General features: G+C 40.1%; 1 protein-coding gene across 2 annotated transcripts in view; it reads left to right on the forward strand.

Moving 5' to 3' along the window:
- The first annotated feature begins 1,526 nt into the window (after nucleotides 1–1,526).
- IPCEF1 (interaction protein for cytohesin exchange factors 1) overlaps nucleotides 1,527–27,471 on the forward strand; it is a 74,985-nt gene continuing 49,040 nt past the window's right edge. The window contains exon 1 of one of the 2 annotated variants that reach the window (XM_027887458.1): nucleotides 1,527–2,010. The gene's annotated coding sequence lies outside the window, so the exon portion shown is untranslated. The remainder of the gene's footprint in view (nucleotides 2,011–27,471) is intronic. The other variant, XM_027887459.1, reaches the window with a different exon arrangement.

Genomic DNA, 27,471 nt, shown 5'->3' on the forward strand with positions numbered 1-27,471 from the left:
GGAACCCACGGAGTCATATTGTGAAATCTCATCTAGTTTAATATGTTACCATCTTCAGGCTGTAGTTGCATGTATTTTGTATTTCCTAGGCAGGGGAAGGCCACCCCAGAGGTGAGTAGCTGTTAACTGGGAACTGGCAAGTTGTGAGTGCAGGTCCCAGGGCTGCTTGCAGCCTGCCTGCCTTCTTGCATCTTGGCCTTAGGAAAAGGAAGGTCACGGTGGAGAAAGTAATGTTTAATATTGCAAAGTCTTGTAACAGTGAAAACTTTCAGAAGTGTGAGGCAATCAAGAACTAGCTGTGGCTCTTTGTGTTTCCTGTTTGGGGTCCACAGGGTGACTGACTTTTTATACTGGATGTAGCTTATTGCAAGGTTTGGATGCAAAACTTCTTATAAATTCCTTTGAGTTTGCCATTGGGAATGGAACTTAGAATGTCTTGTTTGGCCTCATTTTCAAGCTAGAACAACCAAACGTAAAGGTTTTTTCAAGTAAATCACTGTTTAAAACCATTCTGGTGGACAAGATTGAATTTATTAATTTTCTGCCCTTTTTTTTTTTTTTTTTTTTTTTAAGAAAGGGACTTAAAGCATGCATATGTTTAATATGATGACAAGGAGCATTGATAGTGTTTTATAACTATACCCCTCTTTTATACCTTGAAGGCTTGTAAGCTGTGGTCTCTCAGCAGACACTGAGCAGGAGCATGATGCTCATTCTTAGGCCCTCATTATTGTTGAACTGACTGAAATGTGAAAGTCCAAATATCTCTTTAGGGGATAGTCTCATGCTTTATCATGTGCATGTGTATTATCAAAACTCAGGTTTGACTGATTCCATGCCAGTGAAAAATAATGTATAGCTGAGTTGTAAAGGAAACCTGGATACAATGAATAACAAGGAAAGAACTTGAAGAGAAAAAATGAGAACAAGAAGCCTAATCTTCAGCTTTTCTATATATAGAAAACACCTCAAGGGTAAGCACATACTGTTTTGTATAAATACATTTAAAATGTGTTTTGTAGGCACATATTTTCAGTGTGTTGTCATGATCAGAAACACATGTAGACCCTGAAAAGTTATGTGAAGCATTCAGAGCCCTTGCTCATGCACATAAGTAAAAGCTATGCATGGTGCATATGTGTGTAAATATTTAGCTGGAGGAACAGCTACATAAAAACTACTTCAGAACCATTCCTAAGTCAGGAAGCCACAAATTATAGGTCTGAAATTTACCACATTGGCGTGTCTACATAAATAAAACCAACTGGAAAGACAGAAGAAAGGAAAAACACATTTACAAATAATATTAGATTAGAGAAGAGGAAACATACTAAACCCTTTTCTTGGCTCTAATCAGAAGGTAGGAAGGTTATTACAGGCAGGAGCTTGGAGACTTCAGCTAAACAACTTCCTGGTGCTGAGTATGAGTCTTGAATTTTATTTACGTGTATGCATACAATCAGGGCTTTACACATAATCATTATTTTGATAGAGGCCAAGAGGGGGCATGGTTGGATTTGTTTTTTCCCTTTCCAAGTACATTGTCATCATCTTACTCCCTCTTTATCTCTGCCAAGTCTTTGGGATGGGATGATGTCATCATCTTTATCTACCTAGTATCTACCGTGATGAGCCCTTGATCCTGACCAAGGGTGTTGGCTGTTTCATGAATGTTGAATTGAGAAGCAGCCATAGGAAACCTGAATTTCTATTGCAGACAGCAACACTTCAGCTTGAGTAAATACAACTGATACTTGTAAAACCACTGAGACAACTGCTAGTGGTCACAAGGCCTTATACAGGCATTGTTACGTCAGTCCTCTTCCAGTCCTCCCACCCTTAGCGTACGCCAGAGCAAGCTCCCAGAGCTGCTCTCCCTACTCAGTTGTCACACTTACAACTTGGACTCTGCTGCAGCTGTGCTGATGGAGGCTTGGAAAAACTAGCTGCCCTGAATGATTGGCTGCTTCTCAGACCCAGATGTTCCTGGAACTGGAGTAAGAATAGCAGGTAAAATGCAATCCTTGGAACTGAAGAGTAAGAAAAGAAGGTGTCACTAGGTCTGAAGAGAGAAAGCAAAGACACTATGTATGTTTGTCTGGAGTTGTCTTTTCTTTCTGACTCTCTGAGGAGACTCACTGAGCAGAGGTGTAATTGACTCTCATGTGGAGCATCCCCACGTGGTAAAGTCTGGCACTCACCTGTTTCCTGCTCAGGTCTGGGAGGTCTGTAACACAGCTGGTGAGAATGTAGCAATAATTGCTGCTCTTCCCAATGCAGACTTCTTGGAGCTCTGCCCATGTCCTCTGCTTCATCGACTTGGAGGATGTAAGGGAAGAAGAGGAGAAGGGAAAGCATTATGTAAGTTGAGGAAACTTCATTACTATCTATTGATGTCTGAAACTTTTACATAGTGGGGATAAAAGGAAGAGTTTACTTGAGACTGCATGTTGTGAAACTAGAATTGAACATTCAGGTTCAGCTCTGTCACCTGGTTTCTCTGCAAAGAAAAATATGAGGAAGTTATTCTGTAATGGAGGCTTGGTGTAGGGAACTCTCTTTCTATGGGATCGGGATGGGTAGGTTTAAAATGTTTAGTTCCATCCTTAGGCTCTGCTGTCAGATCATAAGCAGACACTTCATATAATCCTAAGGAAAGTGACTGTCAAGAATGCATTGGCACTAATGATGGAGCACTGGTAGCACCTGGACCAGAGATGTTTCTGTGGGAGGGTATCATCCTCTGTTCTTGCTCCAAGAGCTGACTTTTATGTCACTGTAACTATGGCATTGTCATCAGCTCCATTAACTTAAAATCATGAGAGTTTGGTCAGCAATTTGCAGTCTTCTCCTACTTTTATTTCCTCTGGTTGAAAGGCCAACTACTGCTGTTAATGAGGTAGATTGATCTTGATTGGCATTTAATAACCAATACTGTTTTGAGTGTTACCTGGGTTCTACAGTCCCCACATCCGGGGAGCGAAGTTCCCTGGTGTTTTGTGAATTCACATCTGCTCTTCACAACACTTCCATCTGCAGGAGAGAATAGCCATTGCTTTCCTTGGGTGATCTGAGGAACTGAGATAGAGGTAAACCAAGCTTGCTCAGCACTGTAAAGCAAATAGGGGAATGGAAATCCCTTGAATTGTAAACAAGTGCTCTTCTGCAGCTGGACTATCTTACCTGCTGTCAGTCTCCTAACTTCAGTGGCTGTGGATAGCTCTGTAGTACACGACAGTGGTCGCTACTAGTTATTCAATCCTTGAAATGACCTCTGCTTGATGGGGTTCCTGTGCCTGCAACAGATTCATCTGAACTGTATTTAATGAAGAACGTGCAAAAATTGTCTGCAAATTAGCCCTGAGAAAAACATCCAGTTACATATTTCTCTGACTAGAATGAGTTTAAATTTTCTTTTAAGATTTTTAGTCACCACTCTGATCTGTTTGGAGAGATTCCACTTTATTTTTGTGGTAACAGAAGTGGTCAGTGTCTAAATCTTATTTGTTGAATTCTTCTGGATTAGAATGTGCAGGTTTTTTCACTGGAGAAGAGGGAAGGAAATGGTTTGAGCTGTGGTATGGGAAAGCTGTGTAAAGAGAGGCTTAGGGATTGTGTTTTGGGGAGTTTCCACTGCCCACTCCATTGTGTGCATACAAAGCATGGTTTCTTTGGGGACAAGATACCTGTACTGTTGTCACCTTTTGCAGCAGAAAGCTGAGTATATAGCTGCAGGAGAGGGAGCCTCTGATGAGTGTAGTCATTGAAATTAAGCTGTCATCTCCTACAGATTTTGGTAGAGTCAGATTTATATATAGCAGTTCTTCTAAAATGTCTTCCTTCATAGTTCCCAAAAGCTTTTTAGCTATATGTTCCTTTTGGATTTCTCCAAAAGGAGATAAATATGTGATAAGGCAGGATTGGTAAAGGACACTTAAATATTCATTTGAGTACTATTTGTGGGAGTAAAAATTGATTGTAACTAGTGCTTTCTTGAATACCTTGAATAACTGTAATCTCGAACATTTTATGCAAATGAATTCTGTTCCAGCATAACCAACTTTTACCATGCTTTCGTTAGATAGAGCTCATGGAGTCAGGCACAGAAACTGAATGTCCTATTAATTCTCTTTATCTTGTCTCAGAGGATAAGAAGCCCAAGGGAGCCTCACACTGAAACCCAAGTCCCACATGCAAGCCTAGATCCCTCCTTACCTCTGCTGGAGGAGGGCACTCCACCAGCTGTCACGTTGTGCTCCTTAAACCAGCACTTCATCCAACCCGAACACAGTGGCTGGACAAGAGAGAGTGCTGCTAATAGAAATCTGATGTGGTTCAATGAGTAGTTAATAGTTAAACACTCTGTGGCCTATGGAGGCTGGGTCACACTCTAGTTCAGATTTTTTATGTGGAGTTGGTCTATAGAGAAACCTTGGACTGCTACAGTTGAGTGTTTCTGGCAGACAGCCTAAGGGATGGGAAAGAAAGGCTTTTGTAAATTCACTGCTGTATGTTTAATGTGTGCATACATATGTAGTATTTATTAAACAAGTGAGGTTTCTTGGCAGGAGAGACCAGCAGCTGTTCTGTATATGTTTGGGGCATAGTGCTGCTCCCAGCAGAGTCTGACCCCTGTCCTCTTCTGCCAGGTGTCATCAGCCTCAGAGCATGGGACAGCAGTGTCCTGTAACTTGCTGCAGTTTCCTTGGCTCTTGCCCTGGCTTTAGGCTGAAATTGTTATTGTTGCTTTTCTTATTACTGTTAATCTTCCAGCTCAGGATTTCTGAGAAGGCTAACATCATAGTTACTTAATCTATAGGGATTTTCCTTCTGAGGATGGACAAAAGCTTTTCAGTTACAAAGATAGTTTAGTAGGAAGTGTTTATCAAAAAAAAAAAGAAAACATCCTGGATAAAATTTTCATTCCAGCTGTCAGAAGTTAGGGAGAACAACAAAGAAAGCATTCTATCTTTCATTTTGAATAAATTAAATAAGTATAGGAAACAACAGTGACTTCAAATTTCCCTCTCCACTCCACCCTGATGCGGCCTCACCTTGAATATTTTGTGCAGTTTTGGGCACCACAATATAAAAAAGATATTAAACTGTTAGAGAGTGTCCAAAGGAGGGCAACAAAGATAGTGAAGGGCCTTGAGGGGAAGCCGTGTGAGGAGTGACTGAGGTCACTTGGTCTGTTCAGCCTGGAGGAGACTGAGGGGAGACCTCATTGCAGTCTCCAGCTTCCTTGTGAGGGAGAGAGGAGGGACAGGCACTGTTCTCTCCTTTGTTGTAACCAGTGACAGGACCTGGGGAAATGGCCTGAAGTTGTGTCAGGAAAGGTTTAGGTTGGATATTAGAAAAAGGATCTTCACCCAGAGAGTGGTTGGGCACTGGAACAGGCTCTCCAGCAAAGTGGCCACAGCACCAAGCCTGAGAGAATTCAAGAAGAATTTGGATGATACTCCCAGGCACGTGGTGTGACTCTTGGGGATGGTCCTGTGCCGAACTAAGTGTTGGACTTGATGATCTTTGTGGGTTCCTTCCAACTTGGCATATTCTGTCATTCTGTGATACTCAGCATCAATGTGGTAGTTAAGAAATCAAACATAGCTACTTTAAAAAATGGACTTAAATGATGTGAGAATGTGTGTTGAGAGGAAAATAAGAGGAGCAGCTAAAAAGATAAGCAATTTGAAATGGCATCAAGGCTGTTTAATTGTGCCATTAGTAGAAACTAGGAATAAATGTTTAACACCTGTCAAGAAAGATTTAAAAAGTACCAGTAATAAAATGAAAAAGATAATATATGTAAACATCAAATTACATCAGCCTATTAGAAATAAGATGATGTTTGTCAAAAAACGGAAAGTCGTATCAAATAGAAAAATATGGAAAAACTGTAAGTTCTGATAAATAGCTGGTCTTTTTGGTTTGATTGCTGAAATCATAAAAAATGGACTGGGAAAGGGGTCACACCAAAATCCTTTCAGATCACTAGAAAGAGAAAACAGAGGAAGATTTTGATACTGTTTGAGTTATAAAAGAAGAAGGAGGAAAAGATAGCAAGACCATAAGAAACAGTATTAAATGAGCCCTTGGACTAGATGAGATTTTTTTTTTTTTTTTTGGTGGAGGACATCTAACAAACTGTCTCAAATTTAACTACTACAGGAGTGTATTTTAAGACAAATAAGTAAAAAAAAAGCAACTTGTAGATCATCAGCACCTGACAATGTTCGTGGAGAATTCTGAAGCAACTTGGAAAAGGAAATGCTAAAGTAGATACTATGGCATGTAATTCACTAACTGAATCAGTTACAGGGTACCAAAGGACTAAGAAGAGGCAAATTAATAACCAGGTGAATTCACAGCTATCAAGGGAGACTAATACTGACTTTGTTTTTTGGGGAGTAAAGATGTCTCTCCAGAAACCCAACCTTCTTTGGAGTCCTCTTGATCTAAAGATGAATCCAGTTGATAGGGGATGTTGTGCCATGGGTGTGTTAATTCAAGTAAGGAGTGCACTTCTTAAGCAAATATCAAGATTATCCCCACTTATCTTGCTGTAGTTCACATGGCAGACTGATTTTGCCATGACTTACACAAAATCAGTCCTTTGAACCAAATTAACCAGGTGTGTTCCAGAAAGTGCACTGCTAATCAGTCTGTGAGACTGAACTACCGATACTAATTTCCAGTACTTGCGTGCATGTCAGATCCTTGGCACAGCACATTTTGCTCTACAAATTCGTTGTTGTGAACTTACTGCACTGCTTGCCCATGTCTGTATCAGTGCAGTGAACTTGGATTTCCAGAAAACTTTTGGCAGGGCTATTTCCAGAGGCTTGTGACAGCTAGGCAACTACAGATCTTTTGTGGGTTAACACCTAATTAAATGATGGGAAGTGGAGGTCAAAAACAAGGTATGGAAAAGGGGAACTAGAGTTTCAGAGCAAAAGAGAGGATTGAGATGTAATGGCAAAGTTATGACTGGCACAGAGATGATTACAAGATGGCATGGAATACCATTTTCCCCACGGGAATACTGGTATGTTTCATTTGTTAAAACAAAAAAACCCAATCAAACAAAAACCAAAAAGCCCAAAAAAACAATGAAAAAAATCCTTCAAAAAACCAGCAAAAATGGCAGTAAATTTAAACTAAAAGGAAGTACTTTTTCACATACTGCACAATTAAATTCTGTGAGTTAGCGTGGATTTCATTTTGCTGAATGTATAAATGAGATCAAAAAGTAAAGAGAAAAGGGTATGGAAGGACAGGCTGTTGAGAAATATTGCCTACAATGAAGCTCTGCTAATTTAATCCTTCAGGATATATTCAGACTGTGGAGCAGCAGAATTCCTTATGGAGGCCTCACTTCATATTGTCTCTATTCCTGTCTCTCTTTGTGTGCTCTGTTTCAGTATTTGTTATTGGATGCTTTACCTTTACTCTGACACAGTTTGGAGCACTGAATAAAAATGCCAATTTTATTTCCTCTCACAATCTGGCATGTAATTAAGTTGTTAGGAAAAAATAATAATCCAAGAGATCAATTTTCTTCAACTGGTTATTGAAGATACAGGTTCTTCATCTCTGAATCCCGTTGGGACACTCAGATTATCCATATTTCTTGTTACATAGCAGCCTTGGGTTGAGCTCTCTAGAAAGTGTCAGGGATGAAACTGGCACATGTGTTGTTGTCTAAAAACATTGCATTGTCTTGCAATATCCAAGACAGCTTGCATTAATTCTGGAGATCCTGCTGGTGCTGTGAAGGTTTGCACAGGGCCTCTCAGTCTTGTGCACTACCTGCAACTTCACTTGCAGAGTCTTGCTGTAGTTTCCAGCTGTGGGAAGTGACTTGCTCATAGCGTGTCTGTGTCAGCCTCTGGAACAATGTTCACCTGGGTATCTGGGACAAAGCTCAGTGGTAGGGGGGAGGTGGCACAGGGCAGGTGGAGGGGTGCTCTTCCAAGGACTAAGACAAGCAAGAACACCCAAAGGGTACCTTGGTAGTTTCTGACTGTGGGAAGCACCAGGGGTGTTACAGGTGTGGTTACAGATGGTGTAGTAGTCTGTAGCATGGGAAGGGAACTTCTTTAAAGTGGTGACACTGGAGAAAACATAGAGGTCCTTAGAGAGCTGAAATTGGAAGACCGGGTGGATAGGTGTTCTGGTAAGCAGAGACTTCCCAGGAAACTGTGGAGAGCTCCTTAAAACAAATGGTGTTCTTCTAAGTTTCAAAGGTCCTTTGAACTTCGCAGCACTGGAACTGATGCGGGCTCTTGGAGAAAACGTGTAGCAAAGCAAGAACCTGTACCACTGGCTTGTCTAATCGCATCTTCTCTCTTGCCTTCCCACTTCCCCTTTTTCACTCTTTCTGTAGCTGTTTGCCTTTGTTCCTCTCCATCTCTTTTTTTGAACAGACAAGGAATTCCTCTATAATGGGAAGTGTTGGAGCTTACAATACGTGAGTGTGAAGAAGTTGTTGCAGTGCTGTGAAGTCCAAAGCCTTGCATAACAAGTTGCTTGGGTTTTAGCAGGTGCTTATAGTGGTGGAACAAATGCGTAGGAGTAGCAGTGGGGTTGGGGAGCTCAGAGCCCTGCTTGAAGTGTCAAAGGATGTGTGTGATAATATTATTGAGTCATGCTGGCCACAAGGGTGGAGGAGAGTGGAAGTAGGTTTTCATCTGCTTTGTTTCCAACAGCTTGAATTGTGGTCCTTTCATAGAATAAAATGATAAAGTCATTTAGGTAGAAAAAGACCTCCAAGGTAATTGAACCTAACCTTTGAGCAAACATCATGTCAACTAGACCAAAGCACTAAGTGCCATGACCATTTTATTCTTGAACATCTCCAGGAACAGTGACTCCACAGTATCTCTAGGCAGTCTGTTCCAATGCTTAACCACCCTTTCAGAGAAGAAATTCTTCCTGATGTTCAATCTGACCCTCCCCTGGCACAACTTGAGGCCATTTCCTCTTCTGCTGTTGCTAATTCCCTAGGGGAAAAGGCCAACCTGCACTACACCCTCCTTTCCAAGTAGTTGTAGAGAGTGATAAGATCTCCCTGAGCCTCCTTTTCTCCAGGCCAAACAACCCCAGCTCCCTCAGCTGCTCATCACAAGACTTGTGCTCCAGACCCTTCACCAGTTCCATTGCCCTTTTCTGGACATGCTCTAGCACCTTGTCTTTCTTGAAGTTGGGAGTCCAAAACTGAACACAGAGCTGTGGCCTCACCAGTGCTGAATACAGAGGGACAATCACTTCTCTAGTCCTGCTGGCCACAGTGTTTTTGATACAAGCCAGGATGCCACTGGTCTTCTTGGCCACCTGGGCACATGCTGGCTCATGTTCAGCCAGTTGACCAGCACCCCCAAGTCCTTTTTCACTGGGCTGCCACTCTTCCCCCGGCCTGTTGCTCTGCATGGGGTTGCTGTGACCCAAGTGCAAGACCCAGCACTTCACCTTATTGAACACTCCTACCATTGCCCTCAGCTAACTCATCCAGTTTGTCCCAATCCATCTGCAGAGCCTTCTTAGCCCACAACTAATCATCACTCCTGCCCAACTTAGTGTAGCCTGTGAACTGACTGAGGGTACATTTGATCCCTTTATCTAGATTGTCATTAAAGATATTAAACAGGACTGGACCTTGGAGAATCCCACTTGTGACCAGCTGCAGCTGGATGTAACTACACTCACCACCACACTCTGGGCACTGCCATCCAGACAGTTTTTAACCCAGTAAACAGGGCACCTATCCAAGCACCTATCCAGAAGCATACTCTGGGAGACAATATCAAAGGCTTTAGTGAATTTCAGAGCCTTTCCCTCATCCACTAGTTGGTTCACCTGGTTATAAAAGGAGATTAGGTTGGTCAAGCAGGACCTGCCTTTCACTAAACCTATGCTGGCTGGGCCTGACGCCCTGGTTGTCCGGTATGCATCCTGTTTTTGTACTCAAGATGATCTGCTCCATGACCTGCCAAGATCAGGCTGACAAGCCTGTAGTTCCCTGGATCCTCCTTCCAACCCTTCTTGTAAACGGGCATCACATTTGTTAACCTCCAGTCATGTGGGACCTCCCTGGTTAACCAGGACTGATGATAAATGATGGAGAGTGGCTTGGTGATTCCTTCCACCAGCTCCCTCAGTACCCTTGTGTGAATCCCATCTGGCCCCATACACTTGTGTCCAAGTGGTTCAACAGGTGGCTAACTACGTCCTCCAGGACTGAAGGCTTTTTTTTCTGCTCTCCATTTCTGTCTACCACCTTAGGAGGTCTGGTTGCCCTGAGGATAACTGGTCTTTCTGTCAAAGGCTGAAGAAAAGAAGTCACTAAGTATCCCGGCCTTTTCATCATCCTTGATGACAATGTCCCCCTCTGCGTCCAGTAAAGGATGGATATTTTCTTTGGCCCTCCTTCTGTTGTTAATGTATTTATAAAAACCCGTTTTATTATCTTTCACAGCAGTGGCCAGATTGAGTTCTAGCTGAGCTTTTGGCTTTCTAGTTTTCTCTCTACATGACCTAAAGATATCCCTGTACTCTTTCTGGGTTGTCTGCCCCTTCTTCCAAAGGTCATAAACTCTCTTTATTACCTTGAGCCCTGTTCAGCCAGGGTGCTTGCAGGGATGCTTGCCCAAAGACTCTTCAGTTCTGGTTAAAGAAGAAAATAAATTTTTGCTTGTGGTGATGAACTTGAAAATTAGAGTAGGCAATAGAGTTGATAACATTGTCTTTTTAACCAAGGATTATTTGGAAGACTTCCTGAGAGCTGGTTAGGCAGTCACTCCTTACTACAAAGCGGAACCCTGTGGGATATCCTGGGTGTGCCTGAATGAGACGTTTCAGCACCTTTTGCACAGAATTGCTGTCACTAACAATGTAGAAGTGTTGGTAGATGCGTCACACAAGTTCTTAGGGTTTTGTATGGTTTTGTTTAGTCAGGGTGCAATCTAGTGATAACATTTTCATGTTCCTCATGTATACAATGGGCTTAACGCTCAGTTTTATTATGATGTTCGGAGACTTCCGAACTTAAGTCTTTATCAAGGTGAAGTGCCCTGTTGAGGCACATGTGAACCTAGAAAAAAAATGACTTGGTGAAAAAGGAACAGCGAGCCCCAAATACATTTCTTGAAGCCTAGTGCTTAGGTACTAACATAAGAGCCTATTCAAAACAAAGAGATTTTAACCACTAGACCACAGTGACTCATACATTTACTAAAATGCATCACAAAATGCTTTTATTCCCTTGTCTCTCCTTATTATGACTTATTGCCAAAGATGAAAAATGCAAATAAGCGGGGGGAGCGGAATGAGGGTAAAAATCATAGCTGAGCAGAAAGGATGACTGGAGAGCAGCCTTCACCCTCCTCACCCTGGTAGGCTTGTTGCTGTGCCTGGGGCAAATGCTGCGGGGGAGGAAGAGAGAGGAAGAGGTAGTAGCAATCGTGGATGCTTTGCAATCTCAGCAGAAAATGCTGATGAGAAATGGCAACTATGCAGCTGAGGTTGGTGCTCTTGCTGGTGAATGTGTTGGCGTTACTGCACGACCTCCTTTGGCCCTCAGAGATGTGAAAGCTCAGCAGTCAGCTCCCCTCAGCCCCAAGTTGCCCACAAAGGAAATAAGCTGGGAGAGAATTTGTTTGGGCAAATTCAGTTAATCCAAATGAATACAGACGATGTGCATATACCTAATGATAGTATAATTTGAAAAGCTGTTATTTGACAAATAGATGTGCAAACGGCAAAACCACCCCCAAAACTGAAACATAGTATGTCAGGCTTTTCTTACCAATGTTTAAAAAATTGACCTTTTGCAAGTTACATATTTTGAAGGCTCTGCATTTCAGACAACCGTGTCGTGACAGTGTTTGAATTGAAATGCAACTTGTGTGACCAAAAAGTATAATTTGAATTTAATTCACTCTCAATTACTTAAATGCAAAGTGCTTAAAATTTATTGATGAATTGCTGATGAACTGTTGAATCTGAAAACATAAGTCAATGGTTGCATTGGCTTTTTGTCTAGTTATCTTACAGTTGGAATGGGGCATCCATCTTTTGGGTTCTTTACAAGCAAGTAGATGGGCTAGCCTTAGGAATCCTAGAGCACAACCCCAGAAATATTTGAAAAAATAAACTTGAGATATGTGAAAAGAATGTGTTTGTTTGTTTGTTTGTTTGTTTAAAAAGACTTCCAAGCACTTTAAGATATTTTCATTTTCAAGATATATAGTAGTTTTTTCCTTTGTAATTTTTGCTTAACCTACGTTACTCTACATTTGAAATAGAAATGGTTGAGCGAGAATGCAAAACATGGGTGTGCTGTTGGTTTATTTTTCCTGCTTAAAATTTTTCTTCTGAAAGAAAGGGTTACATCCAGAGATTCTCCTCTTTTCTTGAAAAATTTTTAAACATCAAATAGTTGGATAAATGCCTTATCCCTTTTTCTGTGTGTGAAAAAGTATATTTTAAAAAATTTCGGTTTGGATGACTTGACAGAACGAATGAAATATATGAATAAAGGAGAAGGATGTTTGGCATGGTAAGAAAAGAATACTTGTAAAGGAACATATTTTTGAAATTGCCTGATCTTAGTTCAGTATCATATTCCTAACAGTGATATTTATGGTTGGATTTTAATGTAGATTTTGGCATATGTGCACAAGTACACAAGTTGTCCTAAACTTCTGTTTGTTGTCCATACATATCCTGCTTTTTGAAAATTTATGCATCTCTCTACTTGTGGGAAGACTTTTTAGTATTTTCACTACAGGTTTGTGGATGATTTGGTGGTCAGAGGTAGGTTTAGATCTAACAGAGAATGACAGGCTCATTGCACCACTCAGGCAGGAGATCTTAGTCCAACCTCCTGCTCATAGCAGGCTCAGTTTTGAGCTCCAACCAACTCACTCAGGGCCTTGTCCCATCAGGTCTTTAAAACTTTCAAGGACAGAGACTGTACAACCTCTTCAGGGTGACTGGTCCCATTTTCATCATGGGGAAGGAGGTTTTCATTATATTCAGTCTAAAGCTCTCCTGTTTCAACTTCTGCCTGTTGTGTCTCATTCTTTCATTGCGTACCACTGGGAAGAGCCCATCTCTGTCCTCTGGCTGACCTTCTGATAGGTGGTGGAGGGCTGCTCTTAGAGGGCCCCTGAAGCTGTCTGTACTTCAAGCTGGAAATGTCCTAGTCCCTCAGCTTCTCCTCATGGAATCAACCAGCTCCAAACATCTTGGTGTCCCCTGCTGAGCTTGTTTCAATTTGTCACCATCTTTCCATGCTGGGGATGTGTGTCCCAAACTGGATACAGCGTTTAGATGTGGCTCAAACCAAGCAGTGGGATATAATCATGTCCTTCCTGGCAGTGCTTCCATCTATACGGCCTGCTGGCCATCTTGCAAGCCCACCACGCTCCCAGTGCTTGTGGAACACCCAGTTTCTGTCACTGGGTTAGTGATGAAATTGTCCATGTCAGCATTTACAATGGCAAGTTGTTGCAGGCTCTCTGGCAGTCATTTTAAATTTACACAGCCACCACAAGCGGCAGTAGTGTAAATGTGACAGAATTGCTGAAGGCTTTTTATCAAAGATGAAAGGAAAGCAGTGGCATAAGGCTGTGCAATAAATTACTATGAAGCAAAGAGTGGGATTTAGGATTCTGTACAGATGTTAAAGTTCTTGATTAGTATAGGGCCGCAGTAAAACTCGTTTCTAATGCTTAACTTTGACAACTGTTTGTTTTCAAGATGTTTAAACAATTTTCTGGCCCCTTGAAAGGTGCTTTTCTTTTCTGATAATGCTGTTCTTATAAAGGTAGCTCATATGTGTCCCTCCTGCGAAGCAGGTAGCCTCAGAAATTCTGAACACTTTAGAGGAATTAATTATTAAATATTCATAAAATTCCTCCAGTGTAGGTAATCACTGTGTACCCCTTTTTAAAGGTACAGAGGTAAAGCTGTGGAAGAATTGGGTTCAAAGTCAAGGGGTAAGTCAGTGCCAGAGTCAGGGCTGGAGCCTCTGAGTACTGATTCCCTGCTCAAAGGCTACCAGTCCTATATTGTCCATCAACATTTTATTCTCAAAGTCTTACACTCAGATTTAGCCAGGTGGTAGAGGTAAATATACAGCCAATTTTCTCCGCTTACCTATAGTGCTACCACAATGTTGACTTGATCTAGGGAGAGAGAAATACAAAACTGAAGTGCTGTGTGTAAAACCCCACTGTTCTCTCAGAGTGTCCAAGGACTGGTTAAAGCTCTCAGTTTCAAATACACTTCATTAAGAGAAGCAAGTTAAAATAGAAAAGAAACCTCACAGAGGAAGCTGGAACATTTTTACCACTTAGAAGGAAAACTTTATGGTAGTGGAAGTCAGTAACTTTCAATCATAAATATTAAGTGCCAGCAACAACTGGTTTGCATGTAACAGATGGGTTTGGCAAGTATGAATCATACTGGTTGACAGAGACTCATCTCATCCTACTTGTGGCCTCTGTAGTCTGTGGCAGGAGTCATGCAACCAGTAGACTTTGTTGGCAAGTGATATGTTATCTGCTTTCAGTGGCTTTCCCATACCTTTTAGTACATTTGTCAGTTATTTAGTTGGCTGAGTAGGCAAATGAAAGTTCAGATGATACCTTACTTTCCTTTCTGGTCAGAAAAAACACAGACTATTTTTGACTAAAAAAGACCATCTAAGTGGATTTTTTTGCAAATAAACTGTGAACTGGTTGATTTTTTTTTTCTTTCCTGAGACAACTGCTGTTCAGCTCAAGAAGAAAATTCAGTGCTATGTCTTGAATTTTTAACCAGACAGATATGTTTTCTGCTGTGCAATTCCCAACTTCAGTGGATTTGAAATCTGTTGTGGGAACACAATGGAAAATAGTTTAACCTGCCTGCTTTCACCGGATCTCATTCATCTCTATGAGCTGCCCTCATGTTCCTGGTACATATGATTCTGGTTATTCTGCTTTCAACAGTCCTTTACTTTCTCACAGGCACCTTACCAGATAAATGGGAATTGGAAATTTCTCAATGTTTTTGGTTCCTCCCCACTACTCCCTTCCCCCCACAAGTTTTCTTGTGTCCTTGCAGCTCTGGTGGCAGGAAGTCCCTTCAGAAATCTCTCTTCTGCTCCAGCCTCCCATACCTCCCTGGGTGGAAGCCTAGTGATTTCTACAGCCTGTATTTGCACAATTATAGAAGTATTTTTTAAAAATCTCTGCATGATTTATCTTACTGCAATCTTTATTCCTGTGTTGTGCATCATCTACCTTAAAAGTTAGTGAAGGTCTCTTACTCTTTGCCACTGCTGTGGCCATAAGAAACTAGTAAAGCTAAGAGAAGAATTTTCTTATGTTGTGAAATTTGTCATCAATGTTTCAACCTAATGTTATTGGAAAGTACCTAATTTACTGCTCTCTGCATATAGTTAGTAACTATTTGCCCTGTTTGACAGAGTAATATTTTAAATTCTATGCCAACTTCCATGCTCAGTTCACTGAAGCAGTGAATTCCAAATAGTGTACTTAAACCCACTTCCTTCTCTTAATTTTACCAACTTTCATTGTTTGTTCCTTCCCTTTTTGTTTCACATGACTGAGAAAGAGTTGTGTTTTCCCTATATAAATCGTAATTAAAATATTTATGTTGAATCCCTTATCAGTTATGCCACACTACAAAGCATTGTTTGTATTAAAATCCATGTTTGTATTAAAATCCATCTTCCTACAAGAGCTTTTTTCCCCCTGGCAATTCTTGACCATTCTTTTCACTCTGCTCTTTAGTCTTCCAGATTCTTTCTATTGTTTGTTGGTGATGGTTACGTTACATAATATCCCCCACAAAACTGCCATTGATCTAAACAAAAGGAGTCTTAAATCCATTATATTATTCACTATTTCTTTCCTCATTTGTCTGAACATTTTGTTCTGGTTTTGACCACAGCTGAACATTAAGCAGAAGCTGCCTTTGAACATGTTGTGCACCTCCTCTTTTTTAAGTTCATTTGGGTCAACAGAGCTATTAAGTAAATCAGTTCAGCACTTTCCATTTCAAATATTATTAATGGAAATTTAGCAACTAAGGTGTCTTAATGTGCATCTTGAAGTGATACACTGGAGAAAAATCTTTACAGATATTGCCTTAGGTATTTTTCACTTAGAAAACTGGAAAATTACTCTCTTGGTAAAGAGAAAAAAAAAAGATAAAGCAACATAAAATAAGTTTATTAATATATTCTGAAGGATATAGGAGTGCTTCCCAGCGTTGGTGCAAAGTATGTATGTAATGCAAATACCAGTCAATGATGTGCCATATATTGGGTACATGGGTACATGATCCATAGCTAAAAACTAAATTTAGAATAGAAAAGTTAAAAAAAAAAAAAAAAAAAAGTGTGCAGCTATAATGGAAACTTTGCTTAGACTCAGCTGTTCAAGGATGATGTCTGTCTTAGCTGGAAGTTTTTGAGAATGTGGCAAATCTCTCCTGCCTACACTGGCACAAGCTCTGAAGTGGATGGGCTATGAATGCATTGTACTGGCACATCCTCTTTCCACTCAAGATTTGTCTTTGTAGCAAAACATCCACTTCTGGATGTCCTGAGGTACTTAAAACAATGCGTGTTGCTGTACGTGAACAAAGTTTTCAAGTTACTCCCTGGAGTATGACATGAGTCATCTGGCTTTTATGTTCCTACATTTCTGCCAAGACAACTAGAAAGCCCTGTAATTATAACAACTGGCATTCGTGGCACCACCTAGGCCCAGATTGATTTTTTTTCTGGGTGTCCTACAGGTGGCACTGTAATTTCAGTATCATGAATAGTAAAGCATTGAGGTCTCTGGATGTTTCCTTTACCCAGCTTTGGATCCTGGAATTTTTCTGGGAGACAGATCCCAAGAAATGCAGGAGAATCCCTAAGCAGCAGAATCCCTCCATCCTGCTTTGAGGAAACTAGTCTATAATATTCCAGTGAGTCAAAAAGGAAAAACTCACTTCAAAGCATGCAATGACCTGCCTTATTTTTAGCAATGCCTATCACTTTGAAGAAGGAGGAAATTTAATATAGTGCCTGCTCTGTCTTTATAGACTAATCTGATATGTAAAATAAGTGAAGAGCTGTGTGGACAGAGCAATGAAAAGTTATTTAAATGTTTGTGCTGTAGTTAGACATTTATTCCTTCTTGACGTCCACATACCTGTAGCTGAAGCTGTTGAACACGCAGGCCAGAAAAGTACCCAAAACTACAAGGCCCTGACTTTTAATTTTGTTTGTTCCCTAAGCCTAGTAAAAATGTGACTTACAGAAGCATCTGTCTCACATTTTTAATAGGGTTATTAATTTTGGCTTACCACTGCATCAGTTAGTCAAAAAGGAAACATGGGCACTAAAGATGATTCATTGGAAGCCATTAGACCCAGGTGCTTGTCTGCAAATCTTTCTTGGATGGGGTTTCCAGGGACATACCTGGCAGGTGACTGAGAAAAAACAAACTGGCAGCACTTTAGGCCCTGTCCTTCGTTTTGTCCAAAGGGCTCCCTGGCCTTGATGTGGCTGGGTTCAGGCAGCCCTGAGTTCTTCCACACCTTGGGGTCTAGGATTGAACTCTGGGGGCTCCCAGGAGACTATGACTGGAGGAATGCTCTGAGAAATGTGCTTGCAACAGAGGCTACACTGAGGCTTGGAGAGTACCATTTGTTACAGGGTACCTGTAGTATGCTTTCTTCTGTCTCCCACAATGCACTGTTAGCTTCTTCTCAGGAACATTTTTTAAATCAATTTTTCATTTGTGAAGAAAACCACAAACATTAAAAAAATTTTAAACTAGCTATCTGGGAATATTTCTAATATTTTATTCCCATCCCCTACCCCATTTCAATATGGGTTGGTTCTAGCACTAACAGTTCTGCCAGGCACGGCTTTTAGCACCTGCTTTGAAGCCTAACTTGTGGTTTGTGTAGTCCTGGTTTGTAAAAGAGGCATCAGTTTCCTCTTGGGCAATTTCAGCATTGCAACTGCTTTCTGTGAGTGTTTCCTCTCTGCTTGTCAAAGTACATGGAGCTGACGGGACAAGTGCAGCTGTTCGTCAGAATTCCTTGCTGGTAAGGCTGTGGCTAATTTCTTTTTGTTTAAGTGAGAGGAGTTAATTATTTCTGTCTAGTTCAATCTATTTTCTTTAAAAAAGACAATATAGTTTTACCTGATGAGAAACAAGGCTCACTTGCTATAATAAAGGAAGTTCAGTCTGGCAAGTAATTGCCTGTTTTTAGAGGCCTGTGTAAAAGATCTCACGTTTCCCCCTCTCCTTGCCTTCCACTTTGGCTAAAAAATGCAAATGGATCACTAAAAAATAATTAAATAATTAGAAATAATGAAGTTTGTTTGTTTAGTGAGGACAAACATGTTCGATATAGTTATAAGATCCATCACAGGACATGGTGACAGTCTAGTCATGACTGTTTCATATAAGTCAGATATTTGTGAAGACAAATACTTAATATGGAAATTGAAGCAATTCCTTTATTGATATTAGGTTTCTAGAGAAAAAAAAAGAGAAATTCTAGTGTCATGTAGTGAGAATTTAAGGTGCCATACGGGAGTAGACTATAATGTATTATGGTGACAGCACTGAGCAGAATTATTTCTGTTTTCAATGTAAAAAGAATTTTAGAATACAGTAACTTTAATGTTTCTCTCATACACATGAAATTGAATGAGTATACACATGGTAAAAGTACTATGTGAATGGGCTTACAAATATTATGAACAAAAGGACAGCTGTAATTAAAATTTCCTGTCCTTTGCACTGAAACAGGAAACCCAAACCCCTGTCTTTTTAGCTCCGGATTCAAGTTTTCCTCAACAAAATGTGCCTTTAGGGAAAATAGAGATTAGCAGCTTGTTTAATCATTCACATACCTACTTACTTTCAACAAGTTCTTTTTGGAGTGTAGGGTGATATCTTTCTTTACTGAGTTTAGTTGTATTAATTGGATTTTTTAGAAGGTTTATTATCTGTGCACAGGAACTTCAGTTCAGTTTGGTAGGATTTTCCTGTCTGCCAGTTACACCAAACATTCAGTAATTTGCAACAACTCAAAAAGGAGAGAGAAACTATTTTGCAACTTCTTACAAAATGGCCTTTCTGTACTCTCCCTCACTTGCTTTCTGGAGGCAAAAACTGCCTCTCTGGGAAGTAAATTGCCACAAGTGCCCCTCTCTTGGCATTGACACTGGTGACAGAGCTGTACACAATGTGACCAGTTAAAAGTCCTGTGGGATGAAGAGGCTGTGTGCCTTGGGTCAGGGATGATGAAGCTCTCTGCTTTCAAATGCTGCATAGCCTTGATGCATTTGCCCAGCATGCTGCCTCACTGCTGTCCCTTTTCTGTCTCAGGGTGATGGGAAGCTCTGTTTCACTTCACAAATGGCAAGAGCCATAAATGCCAGGCTGCTAATATTCACGTTAACTTTTGGTGCAAAGACCAGATTTCTTGACCTGACTTCTTGTAGGGCTGTCTAGTAGCCAGAATGCAGCATTTGCATCTCACTTCTCTGACTGTGTTTCTTTGAGTAGATAGCTGGGGGCTGAATGCTCTCCTCTCCATGGCATCCTCTCCACCAGCTCTGTATAGTCCCTGCAAGGTGACTGTGGAAGGCACTGAGCCAACACAGGTTGAAGGGCTTCCTCATTTTTTAAGATGCTCTGTTTTGTCCTTGTTAATTCTAGATGTTTCTGCTTATCCCCCAAATCCATTGCTTACACACTCCCCCATGATCTGTCTAAACTAATAGTGACTTGGTTGTGGGTTAGTAGGATGAGGACCAGTTTGGATAAAGATGGAGCAGAAAATGGCCTTCCTGATGCGTCACTTAATGCTGATAAAATCATGCTGCGTGTTATACAGTTACTAGACAGGGAGATGGGCACTGAGGTAATGTTGCATGTGAAATTAGATCTATTACCCCACTCTGCATCTTAGTTTCCTTCTCAACCGAAGCAAAGCCACATTTTTTTTCTCTTAAGAATTTCTCTGAAAAGCAGTACATGAAACTAAAAACATAGCTCATTAAAGTATGTGAACTGTGTTTATGCTTTAGTGACATATATTTCTAAAAATATTTCCCTTTTGCAGCCTCCTCTACTCTTTAATTGCTCACTTCTCTTTCCTATCATCAAGTTACAGTCTGGCTGTCCTCCAGTGTGTTTCTTTTGCTTTTGCTATGGGGCATCTGTGGCATAAGCCCTGTGAATAGACTGTGTCTGTAACTCCTCTAGCTCTATATTCTGCCTCTGGCTTAGCTGAGTCACACTTTCTCTGTGCATATGCTTTCAGTTTTCCCCATGTTCTTGTCTCCTTTCTCTCCAAACAGGTCTTGTGGATTGCTTCCAAAAGGGAAGAAAAAAAGTAAGCAGCATAGGAACATAGCTTTGTCTCACCTAATACTTCTTTAACTGCTTCTCCTGTAGATATGGCTTCCTCATCTGGATAGAGCTCATCTTCCTTTGACTTGTCTACCTTGCTTTTCTCCAGTACCTTCTCCAGTCTTTCTCTCTTTCTCAGCTAGCATGATTTTATTTCTTCTATTAAATACAAATCAGTGGACAAAACCCTCTCTGCTCTGCCATAATTTTATTCTAGCACTTACCTTCAATTTTATCTGAAAATCTCCTCTCAAAACCTTACTGTCTATGATTCTGTCTACCAGTGGTTTTCCAAGAACACTTATGAAATGCCTTTCAGAAGGTTGTGATATACCTCAAAATATGTTTATGGTCTAATAAATGATACTGTCCTCTGATCCATTTCTTTTCTACTCCTTTTGTCCAAGTGATTTTATTCACAAACATCAGTATGGCTTGTTCTCCTATGAAGGACAGATCTACTTCTAAACACAGAGGTGTCTTTTTTTTTTTCACCAAATGTAGAGTTTGGCCTGTCTCTCTGATATGTCATGGCTCAGCCTTTAACTGGATCCAGCCAGCATGATCAACATCGGCCTTTCCTAAGTCACACTTGCTCGTTACTGACAATGACATCATGGTCTGAGCACCTTTTTCAGTTGTGTCCTCATTTGCAAATTACTGTTTAAATTTTGAAAAACTTTTGAATGTCTTCATTCTCCATACACAGCAATATATTGTTATCCAAGTTGTCATTATCTCATTTTTTATTGAAATCTCCTATTCTCTGGCATTAACAAAAGTAATTCCACCACCTCATATCAATTCAGAAACTCACTGCAAGAATAATTTTCTTGCTCTGGTTCTTTGATGATTCTCCCATCTTATTTATTTACACTTCTGAGTAGCATTAAGCAACCTAAGCCTTAACTCTCATTTTCAACTCCCTAGGATCCTTCTGTCCCTGGGATCCCTCTTGTAGTTTTACAAGCATTTGAATGTATTCTCTTTCATTATTATTCAAAGACATTTGCTCTGGGACTAATGCAAACCTTGACAGTGTCTGTCCTCAAGCATGCTAAGAACCAATATATAGACCTGATGGCTGTGGTCTCACTGTTATTCTGGAGTCTGTCTGATTCCTGTCTACATCCTGCTGTTGTGTCCTGTCTTAACTGGTCCTGCCTGGTTCCAGTTTTTCTTTTCTTCCCTGTTACTAAAGCACCTGACACACGATCCATTATAATGGAAATAAGCATACTGCAATCCCTGTTGCTAATACTTCAGAAAAGTTTCTTCAATAATGTTCTGGGTGGTAATGCTGTAAATCACTTTGCATATTTCCTTGCTTTGCTACATTCTGTAGCTCTTTGTTATCCTTGTTTTTTCTTGCAAGGTCTCAAGAGAGCTCATGCTCTTATTCTGTGGTCTATCTAAGCCTATAAAGTTCTTCCAGGAGCAGCTTCTGGGTACAAGCACCATTGAAATATCATTCCAACTGAGTCATATTAACTGTGCTTATTTTCTCTTAATCTAAAGCAAAAGCAATTGCTAGGCAATTCAGTTCACCTTATAGGTCTTTCGGAGCTAATGTGTTTCAGCTGACGCACAGTAATTTGCTTACGTGTTTGTGTTTTCTGTAACTCCCTAATACTGTCTTTAAATGATTTGTGTGGATCTTGCAAGGGGAAAGGAGATGGTGTCAAATAGTCAAATTTTCTCAGAAAGCAACAGTGTGAAGATGTTTGTACTTATTAAGAAGCAGCATTTCCCACATTGGTTGTTTAACATCCCTTTATATAAGAGCATAATAGGCAATTAGGAGGGAAGGGAAGGGAAGGGGGCTGGAATGGAGAAACAGAAATTATCTTTTTTTATTTATTTACTAGAATTTAGTGCACTGGAATCATTCTTTTCAGCTGTGACTTCTGCATGTTTTCTCTATGTTGAGTCTTGTGCCCAAGTGTACTACCAGAACACTTAGAGCCCTTTTCTTCCTGCTGAGATGAAGATTGAAGCTGTATTCTGAATTGCCATCTAGTACATGGCATTTCAGTAGTTAGCAAGATCCTCCAGCAGTTTTCTGTCTTCTGGATGTGTTGTCTATACTCAGCATAAACTGCATTTCCAGCAAAGATACATTCTGAAGATAAAATCCTAGAAATAAGGTGAATCACAGCTATTTAGCTCTGGTCTTGGGTTCCTGAAACCACAGAACAGACATCTTGGTCTTGTACTGGTTAATTGCTGAGTCCTGAGGGCTTTTTCCAGTTCCTCCACTTTGATGATTTCTGATGAGATACACTTTCAGACGGTTGTTGTGTTCTAGCCTGTGTCCTGATGGAAGCCTTAGTGCAGCTTTAGAGACAGCTACTTCCCATATTGAACTATTTTACTCCTATTTTTGGGCTGTAATATAACTTCATACTCTATTACATGATATTATATTTGGGTCCTATACTGCTGCCTGTAGATGTGCAAGGACACTGGGTGCTCAATTAGAGGCCATATCTTTCCTTTGCTGCTTTTTCCCCTTCTTCCACTTTTAATGATGTGACGCAGTAGGAACATATTGGTTGCACATGCAACACATTATGAAATGTGCTGAAAACTTGATTGACATCTAATTTGAACAGCTGCTCAACCTTCTGGCCTGACTTATAAAGCTCTGTGGAGTTTCAGCCTTGGCTACCTTGAATTCAATATTTCAGCATACTTTTATCCTATTACTGTGGTCAGCTCACTTCTTTTCTGCTAAGAATTGAGGCTTAAACTCTGGATTGGCAGACATTTAATAAAAAGCAACAACACAAGTATATTGAGAGTGAGTATTCTGAGTGGTTTGGAATAGCTTGGATTTTTTCCTTCCTCACTGATCTCAAGAAATCATAGATTGATTGTCAGAAGTCTGTCTACTTCATGAGAAGTGGGTTTCTTGTGCCAGCCTTATGAATTTGGGTGAATTTCGTATTATTGCTTAATTGAATTTAAGTTATAAAATTGAAATTTAAGGACTGTAATATAATTTTAAAAATAAATATTTTAAATCAAGACATATTAAACTTTATGTCATGCCATGATATTAAACTTTCTGTCAAGCCACATGATTTTGTGACTTGATTCCATTTCATGTTTTTGTCACCCTATGTTGGGCTATAAGTTTCAGCAAAAATAAATATTAATGCAAGGAAGGAATTAATATTGTAAAGAAATACAACAGGAAAAATATTTTTGTCTAAATAATAATTTAGCTGTTAGACACTTAATTTATATCTTCATATTAAAAAAAGGTCCTTTGTTTTCTTTCATGGTAAGAAAACAAGACTTGAAAACTTCATAGTTTCTACCAAATTTTGTTATGTACTCTATTATAAACTCTGTGGAGAGCAATTTTTTTGATGAAAAAATTGGTTTCTCTGAGATTATCTGTGGAAGATAAGTACAAAGTAGAACTAATGATAACCTGAAGATGAGAAGTCTGTGGTCACGGTTATAGTGTTAACAACTTAGTGCAATAAATCTCACAGTAGGTGATGGGATGTAAGATTGTCATATTGACATGTTAAAGTCATTTCACCATGATGCTTATGTTGTTCAAAGACTTACCTCAAGTTTTTCATTCATCACTGAAAAAAAAAAAAAAAAAAAGAAGGTGGACAGTAGTAGCTCTTGCCCAGAAAAGCAAAATTCTTACTGGTATTGAGTATGACCTCTATATTCAGATGTTCCCCTTGGACCTCTGTGTGGTCACTGAGATGTTTTTGGTCATGCCTGCATGTCTAAAAGGCATCACCACCCCGCATGACGTGGAAATTCTGTTGCGTTCTGCCAGTGATGTGCCTAGAGGAGTTGTATCCAAAGTTGGCAGTGCTCTCTCAATCTTTCCAATCTTTTCTAAGAAATTAACAAGATAGGAGTATTATAACCTTGTTGTGCTTGAGAATTCTTAAAAAGAGATGTGTTAATTTATAATATCTGGTCAGAATGCATGAGAACAAGAGAAACAGGATGCATTTTGGCACTTATTTGAGTAAAGCCTGAGAGATCAGCTAGGAAGACAAATACAGCATTTCTTCCTGTGTCAGAAAATGTCTGGAAAGTTGTGTCTTCAAGTGAGTTGATTTAAACTTACAATTAAAATTACAGGCATTTCAAATCCTTCTGCTAGCCTCAGACTCTTTAACTGGTATAAATTAGAGCTCTGCTGCAATGGGAAATACCAAGTGTGGGGCTGATTTTCTCCAAGCATTTACCTCTCATTAATTATTTTTACTGCCATGAGGGTTCTGTTGCCAAAATGGCAGATGGCGTGAGAGGGAAAACTGAAGTAACAAGTTAAAAAAATTGACTTAAAGAGGATCATAAAAGTGAAAGTAACTGTTGAGGCTGCAGTTACTACGAGGTATACATTGCCAATAAATAGGTGATAATACTAAATTTAATTTGTATTGATTACTAAACTTTATTTTGACTATTAGCTTTTCTTATATAAAACTGGAAAGATATGCATGTAACAATTACTTTAAAAAATGGAGATGCTCTACATTGGAATACACTTACCTAAATATAAAAGGAAATAAGCAGCTGGAAACATTTTAGAAAAAAAAATAGAATAGAGGAAGTCTCTCCTTGGAGGAAAAATGAGAGACAGATAGAGATTAACTTTGTGTAGTGTTGTGAGAACCATAATAGGGTGGAATTTAAGGGAAAAGTTTGGTGAAATACAGCTTATGACATAAAAAAACCAAAATCTAGATCTTCTGGGAAAATCTAGGAATTGTTCCTGTGAAAGAACAAGTTCAGATTTTAGTTCTATGTAAATAGCTTTGTAAATAGCTTTGCTATATTGATTTCTCTGTTCAGAAAAGGCTCATTACTTTCATTTCATATTTTACTACAGTGAAGGCAACACCACAGAAAAAGAAGTACAGAAAAGTGTTAATTTCTATAAGATTCAAGAAACAAGTGTCTGGTGTAGTCAGATCTGCATTTGCAGGAATAGCAAATAGTCATCTTTAATGATTTATTTCTTTGTGCAGATGTTCTGGCAAAAGTTATACAGTTTAAGAAGCAAGAATTATAGTAAATCTTGAATGCCTAGAGGCATTGAAGGCTGCAAGTAAGTACTGCAGCAATCATTTGCAACCAGTCATAGGGGTTTTTTTAAGTTTTACTGCAGCTCTCAGGGCCAACAAGCTTGTTATGCTTCCCACCTTGTACAGGACCCCCTTTTCTCACAGGTGAGGGACTATCATTTAACAGGTATTTTTTACTATGCTCTTTTTGTGTGGTGAAGCAGGCTTTCTTCTCTTGCATATTGCAAACATAAGTCAAAGTAAATATGGCAGGTAGAAATTTAAAATGAGAATTAGTATGTTTAAAAGGAAACCATATCTACTACTGAAATAGTCTAGAAGCAAGCAAGCCACTGATAATTATACTGGATTCCAGGGCAATGTACTTCTAATAACACCTTTTCATCATATCTTTGACTTTCATTCTAGTTGTGATTTTTTTTTTTTTGTTTGCCTCTCACAAGTCCATATCTGCTCTAACTCAGACATACGAGAACAGCACTGGGGTCTCAGTCACCTGTCCAGCTTGCTGGCCTGTCTGTCCTGGGACCGTGGAGAAATTCCGTGTTCTGTAAGATCATGTGGACCTGGATGTTGAACTGAGGAATGGGCACTGGCTAAATTTCTCTGGAGAAGTTATGATGTCAGCAGTCCAGTTTTCTTCATTCTCTTGTTCCTGGGGAAATGCCTTTCAGCCATGAGGAAAAGAAGAACCCATGCAAATCTGTATGGCTGACCAGACTGCTCTGTAATGCAGAAGCAGTTCCACCTTCCTCTGGTGAAACCTGCCAGGGCAGTTCGTCATTGCTATACCTCTCCCCACTGAGGTTGCTCTCTTGCAGAGGTGATGTTTGAGTGCATGCATTTTGTGTGCTGTAATGGGTGGGAAGAATACAAACTCTTCAGTGTTCCTGATCTTTTAATGAGGAACCAAACAGGACTCTGAAAACTTCAGTTTCTTGAGAACTTTGTGGATGTGGAGGGGAAGCCTTTGATGGAAGAAGCAGCAAATACCCCAGCTATTTCTTTCCTATTGCATCCTCATAATCATCAGCACAATGATTTTGCTTTATTTTTTAAAACTTGTTTTCTTGATGCTTCCCTGGAAGCATGAATGCTGGCCTTTTGTATAGTGCTGTTGGTAAAATGAACATTGCCTGATTGGGAGAAAGAAGATCCAGCTCTAAGCTTCAGAGAGTGCAAACAGAAACAATTTTTGCCGGCCTTTTGTTCTCAAATGCAGGAGCCTAAAGCATGCCCCTCTTATCCAGATCTATTACGGTGCAGTTGTGTCAGTTGTAATGGGACTGGATTTCCTTGTTACATCACTCGTCAGGGTGGCAGTTCAGGAAATATTGCTCAGGTAACCGGATTTTTGGGACAGAGGAGAAACCACCATCCACAGTGCCCTGGAGAACACCTGTAAACACAGGAAGAGCTAGAGTTTCTGCTCTAGCCTTGGCTTCACTGCCTTAGATCAAATTATAACCACTCACAAGATGTGTGGGTGGGGACTGATCCCCTCCTGGGGCAGCCTGGCAGTGCTGTGAGGCAGTGCTGCAAGGCCATCCCCCACCTTGAGGAGTCCTGCCTCCCAGGATGGTTTTCATCCCAATGACTATTGGGTGGGCAAAAGTAAAAATTCTCCAAAAGGAAAATGCCATTGTGTTGTGCTGGCCAAAGGACCCTGAAGTCAGTGTATTCTTGAAATGGCACAGGGAGGAGCTGAAATCTGGGGTGTGCCAGGCAGTGTACCCATGTCAGCTCTCTCTGGCAGAATTTTTTTTTATTAGTCTTATTTTAGGAAATCTGATTCATTTTGATAACAGTACCTTTTCTCTTTCTTTTTTTTCTCTGAACCTTGTCCTCCAAACTCACGTTTTTTTCAATTTTTAATTTCCGTTGGATGCATAAACTTTCAGCAATGCCATGACAGCAAATATTTGTCAGAAAGAACTGCTGTCCGT

Source organism: Empidonax traillii, unplaced genomic scaffold (assembly GCF_003031625.1).
Source record: "Empidonax traillii isolate 1590-97213 ecotype Southwest subspecies unplaced genomic scaffold, ASM303162v1 scaffold211:size764888, whole genome shotgun sequence".
Classification (NCBI taxonomy): Eukaryota; Metazoa; Chordata; class Aves; order Passeriformes; family Tyrannidae; genus Empidonax; species Empidonax traillii.